Raw genomic sequence first — 6,435 nt, forward strand, 5'->3', positions numbered from 1 at the left:
CCCTGCGAGTACACTGATTGTCAGACTTAGAGCACATATGTTGACTAAGTTTAATTGGAAGTTTTGCAAGTGTTCTCTAAGAAAAGCCCTGTATTCCGCCATCACAGACAGGGAAACAGAAATCAGAGGCACTGGAGTCAGATATTTGGTTTGAGCTTTGGTCTTTGTGCACTGGAGTCAGGGGGAAGATGGGAGGAGGAAGGCAGCATGCCAGGAGTGGAGAAGAGTATCTCAGACACATGCAGAATGTGGCATACACACTCCTTTAAATTCCTGTTGTCGTCACTTTCCCCAAAGGGACATCTCCTGCACCCCAGCCAGCTACGTGCCTCCCTGCATTCTCAGCCAGATGCAGGTTGGCCATAGGGGCCGCCATCTGGTCTCTGAAAGCCCATTATAGCCATAACAGGCAGCTGAATCTAGTTATAAATGCCAGCCTCTCTCAGCCTGGCTGTCTCAGGCTTGAAATCACACACTTAGGAAGCATCTGCTTGGTACAGAAACACCTCTCCCATGGGAACAAAGGGAGGAGAAATCTCCAGGGACATGGACACAGGCACACAGGCTGCAGGCAGAATGAGGTTCTGGACAAGGTGAAGAAGCTCTTTCCTTTCACCCCACGCCCTGCTCTGTTATCTTCCCTTGCTTACCTGTGAGGAGCAAGTACACACAGATACACCCCTGGAATCATTCTCTTAGGAATACTGTAAGAAATGGGGCTTTGTTTAAAGCAAGAGGAGGTGAGGGACCTCAGAACATCTAGGACTGTCAAGCAAAGAGCTGCCTGCACTAGTGGTAGTCAGGTCCAGAGAGAGCCCAGGCCTTAGATCACAGGGATAGGAGGCTGATGTGGAGGCCACTGGGGCCCTCGGGGCTAGGCCCAGGAGTGGGCAAGTGCTGTGAGAAAACACCATTCTCACTTCCACTGTTCTTCTGTGATCCTGTGAAAGGCCAGATGCAGCCACATAGGAGCTGTTTGGCACTCAGAGGATGGAACGCATAGGAGCAAATCTCACCGTCCGCTGCTCTGGATGGCGCAGCGTCCACATGCACATCCCTTTCCAAGGAGGAGCCAGGGTCTCCCCTCAGTGTGCCAGCTCTGATGTTCAAAATAAAGGTTTAAGGCAACAAAAGCCCTGAGAAGTCCAGAATGTCCCCTCATTCCTGTCCTGACGGGCTGAGTGCCCTGCTGCACTTCACCAGGCTTTATTGAAGCCTTCACATGTTTTTTGCTTCCATGACTAGCACAGCCCCATCCCCCTGCCTGGAATGCCCTTCCTGCTCTATCCCTCCTCATCAACTCTGCTGGAAGCAGAAGAGTGGTCAACAACACAACCTCTGAATGCTGGACTGTCTGGGTTCAAATCTTAACCTCCCTATGTGCCTTTCCTTTAGCATGAGGAGGAGGATGATATAGTAGTTACTTCGTAAAGTTGTTTTAAGAGACAATATATGTAAAGGGTTTAAAACAGTGTCTAGTCCATATTAAACAGAGAAGGGACACCCGTCATTATTCCACAAAGACCTTTTTGAGTCTTCTCTCATCTTGTTATTGCCATTCTTCCTAAAAATTCCTAATTAGAAGGATCACATTGTTTTTTAGTTGTTAATTTAGATGCCTGTCTCCTTTCCTTATATTTGAGCTTCTCAAGGAACAGGATCATAGCTTATTCATTTTTGCCACCTTCAGTACAGAGTTTGGCATTAAGCAGGTGTATTTGCAAGTGTATTGAATTAAATTTATTGAAAAACTTCAACTAATACTTTTCATTTCATGAATGATAACTGTGTGCTAGGAGCTTTACTTGAATTAGTAAGTCTTTACATTTAAAATCATATATTTTTCTCCTGGCTCACAAGTTTGGCTCTCAGAAATATGAAGGAAAATTGCTACTGTAAACTAACAGGTGAGGACTCAAAGAAAAAGAACTAATTGTAGAAGTAGAATTAAATACAAATATTGATCCTCGAGAGAGAGAGAAATGTAGGAAAAAAATTGTTGTCTAGGAGTTTATTAACACAAAAGAAGGTGATTCTGTGTGGTCAGCTGGGTCTTTAGGAAGGCTGGTTTAAGTCCAGAAAAGAGCAATATTTAACTTACAGACATGTCTAAAGAGAGAAGGAAGTCCTTCAAAATAATAGAAAAATAACGAAGAAAGTAGGTCAGCACAAAACAAACCAAAGTGGATGCATGCGGTGCTCCGAAGTGAGCTCCAGTTATAAGTAGCAAAAAACAAAAGAAGCTCAGTCACATCTAATGTGGCCTAGGCTGTGAGGACAGGTATTAGTAAGGCCAAAGTCTGGAGCCAGATGTGGCAGAAGGAAAACACTAAAGAGAGCCACGGAGGTTCTTTCTCTCAGTGGGAAGAGGCTATGGTCCAATATTCAGATAGACAGAAAGGATAGTTCCGCGGCTTAGGCAGGGACATCATCTTGACAGATAACAGAAAGAAGGAAGAACAACTCAGCTCTTGTTCACCTTCATTCTCTCCATTAAGGATAAACACCAGCAAATTAGGAAGTGGAAAACAAGCATTTTCAAGAGGGAATTGATGACCAAAATGAGTGAAGCGATAGTAAGGAAACCCTTAGCAAGTTAAAAGAACTCAAATCCCATGCCCAGGTAAATGTTATAATGACGGTCATCACAAGTCACATTTCTTTGGCATTCTATGGCTTTAAAAAAGTCCTTTCCCTGTATTATCACATTTTATGAATTTAACGTCAAAATGGCTTCTAGAGTTCAGAATGAAGAGTTGACATGAACCTTTAGGCAGAACCCTCTAGAAACAATTTTTTGACCGACACAGAAAAGTAGTCTTCATTTCCTTTTAGCAACCAAGAAGAGAGAATTCAAACCCGTGGCATGATTTTGCCCTTTTAAAAAGTTTTTTTTAAATGTTTCCTAACTTCTATCATGCAAAAAATAACTTCAGCTAAGTCATCTTAAGAAAAATTAAAACCCCCTTTAATAAAACAGCATGTTGCGGGCATTAGGAGAAGCAAATGTTACATGTAAAAAAAGGTGAAGGAAAGGAGAGAGGTCTTACTTGTTGGGCCAAACAGGAGCTCATGCTCTCCTCTGACTTACCCCACTGAGGTTTATGCCCAGGGCCCACACATTTCCAATGTCCTGAGTTCCTGCTCTAAGGTTTTAGCGCACAGAGAGTGGTTTAGGAGCGCCACCCCATGTCAGACTCAGAAACTACAACAAGTTTTCACAAGGCCTGAAGAATCACTTTAACTAGAAGTATCCAACTGAAATTCTGGCCATAGCCTAATTTCAAGCCTATGGTTATTTCCCTAGTCCATGCAACTGAATTCCAACACAGGTTTAATAGTCTCTATTGAATGATTTAAAAAACTGTTCTAGGCAAAATAGAATCATGAGACTGGATGGTATCATTACCATGATGTTAAGTGACAGTAAGATCTCCTTTGACTATACAAGTGGCCTAAAGATTCAGGTGTTTCAGAGTGGAAGCCCTCTCATTCCCTCACTGTCTTCCTGTCCTTGATCCTCCTCTCTGCAGTTCTCCATCTTCTCTTGGACCCTCCCCATCTTTATGGCCTATGCTTCACGGAATAACAAATCCTGGCCCCAAAACCCTTGTTGAGTCTCAACAATTCTGCCATCTCAAGCATCCATTGAATTTCCAAAGAATTTTCCTTGGCCCAGCATTTTCTGAATTTAGAGTCAGGAAATGATGTGCATTGGTCCTAGGTATGAGGAGAGGAAGTGGACGATGGCTGAGGGTGTGTAGGTGTTGTAAAGGGGAGTGTAATGATGTGGTATGGGCTGTAGGTGTTTCCACTTTAACACACTCTCTCCATCATATTGCTTCCTAATTTACTTAAAATGGTAACACATTTTGCTCAATCAGAAATTTTCTCCCGTTGACCATACCGACTAACTTGCATATTCCTTGTAAAAACAAAACCTGCCTTTAATTCCACTCGCAAAATAACTATTCTGACTTTATTGTGTTTAAAGTAAATTTGGCTGCTTCTTTTCTTTAATTACAAATGGTCCCAACCATGGCAGTGCCAGAATTCCAGAATGGATGACCAAGCGCTGGAGCGGAATCCCTGGCTCTAGAACTTCTTTAGAAATTAACAGATGTGAAGGCAAAAGATGTACAATCTTAAAGGGCTCAGGTTTCTTCCCAGGAACATCTTTGAGAAATAACCCAGTAGGTGTAGTTGCATGCCTTAGTCCATCCAGGCTGCTATAACAAGATACCATAAACTAGGCAGTTTAGAAACAAAAGAAACATTCCTCACAGTTCTGTAGGCTGGAAAGTCCAAGACCAAGGTGCTAACAGTTTTTGGTGTCTGATGAGTGTTTCCTGGTTCACAGATGGCCATTTTCCTGTGTGTCCTCACATGACAGAAGGGAGGAGGGAGCTCTCTGGGGCCTGTCTTCTAAGACACTAATCTCACTCATGAGAGAGAGCTCCACCCTCATGACCTAATCACCTTCCAAAGGCTCCACCTCTAAATACCATCACATTGGGGATTAGGTTTCAACATACGAATTTTGAGAAGACACAAACATTTAGTCCATAGCACCTGAACTGCATTCCCCGTGCAAAAGATGGAGCGAATGAGAATCGGATGGAAGTAAGGGGAGAGACACAGCAGTGAAGAGCACAAAACCAGTAAATTCATCTGCAGGATGTGGTGTGGGGGAACACTCACAGGTGCTCTGCCCCGGTTGCTTCTATCCTTTAAGAGCTTCAAATTCAGCTGTTTGCATTTCTGAGCCATTCCCAGGCTTCTCTTCTTTAATGGAGGGAAGACTCAATGAAGTTTGAAGCTAAGGGAATCTTTAATTTGTCAATTTCAGGGACTGCATCAGATAAGATCATAAAACGTAGGGTGGTGACATCAGATTCTCTACTCAGGGTAGTTGAGTTCAAAGTTGGTCTTGGCTCCCTTGAAGCAAGAAAGAAGGTCAGGCTTTCTGGGGAGACCTGTGGGTTTTGCTGGGGAGTGGGCATGACCCTCCTCTCTGATGCTGTTGCACTCCATTCCCAGAAGATCGCTTCTGTAAGGTTCACAGGTGCTGCTGGTTGGTATCCTCCCCACTTTCTTTCTCTTTATCAGGTGCTGCAGTAAAACTCGGGATGCTTTGGAAATTTTCTAAGACCCCAATTCTTCTAAAGATGGGTTTGGGAAGAGGAAGCCTCTAAAACCCAGCTCCCAAGCATAAGAAGAGGATTTGTAAAAAATATTGGGCATAGAATGAGCATGGGCTGGCTCAGTTAAAAAAAAAAAAAATAGGCTGAGACAAATGGGTTAGGGATAATAAAAAAGGGAGGTACCCAGTGGCCAAAACAGAAGCATTTCATTAGCAAGTTTTTTCTCCTTCAAGAGCAGGCAGAAGTACTTCAAAATGATAATAGGTTGATGAGATTACAATGATTTTTTGGACTATTTTTCCTAAACTTTATTTTCCAGATTTCTTGCAATAAACAAATCTCAATTTCATACTCACCAAATATTAAACATGACTATGAATAAAAAATCTTTTATATCAGTATTTATTAAATTTATTTCTAAGTTATAATGATTTCTATTTTCTGCCTTTGATAGTAGATGGTGACAAAATTTAACTTTTCTTTGAGATGGGGATATTGGAGGGCATGGTATTCACTGATGTCAATATAATTTTTCATTACACAATACTTATAAAGAATCTGGAATCTGAATCCTTTTGTCACCCCTGCCATAACTAGAGGTGCATTTCCATATCAAACATCTAATTCTAAGGCTAAAGAATTTTATTTCTCAAGCAAAGGCATACTATTGGAAGGTTTTAATCAATGGAATGACATGAAGATTAATCTGGTACTGTGAGAAGGGACCAAAGTAGAGAAATCAATTAGGAGTCCATTATCATGGTTTAGACATAAGGAATTAAAAGGAGGATGGCATTGATATTAAGGAAGAAATGGAAGCAGAGGATACTGTAATGAGGCAGTTAAGATGGCTTAGTAATGGATACAAGTATCAAGGGAAACAGAGGGATCAGTGATGATGACAAGCCCAAGGATATGGAATAATGAGGGTATCAGCAACAGAAATAAGTTAATCAAATGGTGAAGATGGTACATTAAGACACATGTCATATTGCTGGAAATTTTATAACAATAGATTAATAAGACATGTTAAAATAGCATGACTCCTAGTAGTGAATACAGTAAAGATTAAGATAACAACAATCTTTAACGTAAAAATCTATAAATTATATATTTGTGAATATTGGAAATAAAAAGTGGATAACACTGACCTAAAAGTGAAGGGCTTCACAGGACTTCTTACAAAGTTGCTGTTATGAGTTGAACTGTGGCCCCCAAAAAGATATGTTAAAGTCCTAATCTCTGGTGCCGTGAATGTGACCTTATTAAGAAACATGGTTTTTTAATGGAA

This window comes from Pongo pygmaeus, chromosome 1 (genome assembly GCF_028885625.2).
Source record: "Pongo pygmaeus isolate AG05252 chromosome 1, NHGRI_mPonPyg2-v2.0_pri, whole genome shotgun sequence".
In the NCBI taxonomy this organism is placed as follows: Eukaryota; Metazoa; Chordata; class Mammalia; order Primates; family Hominidae; genus Pongo; species Pongo pygmaeus.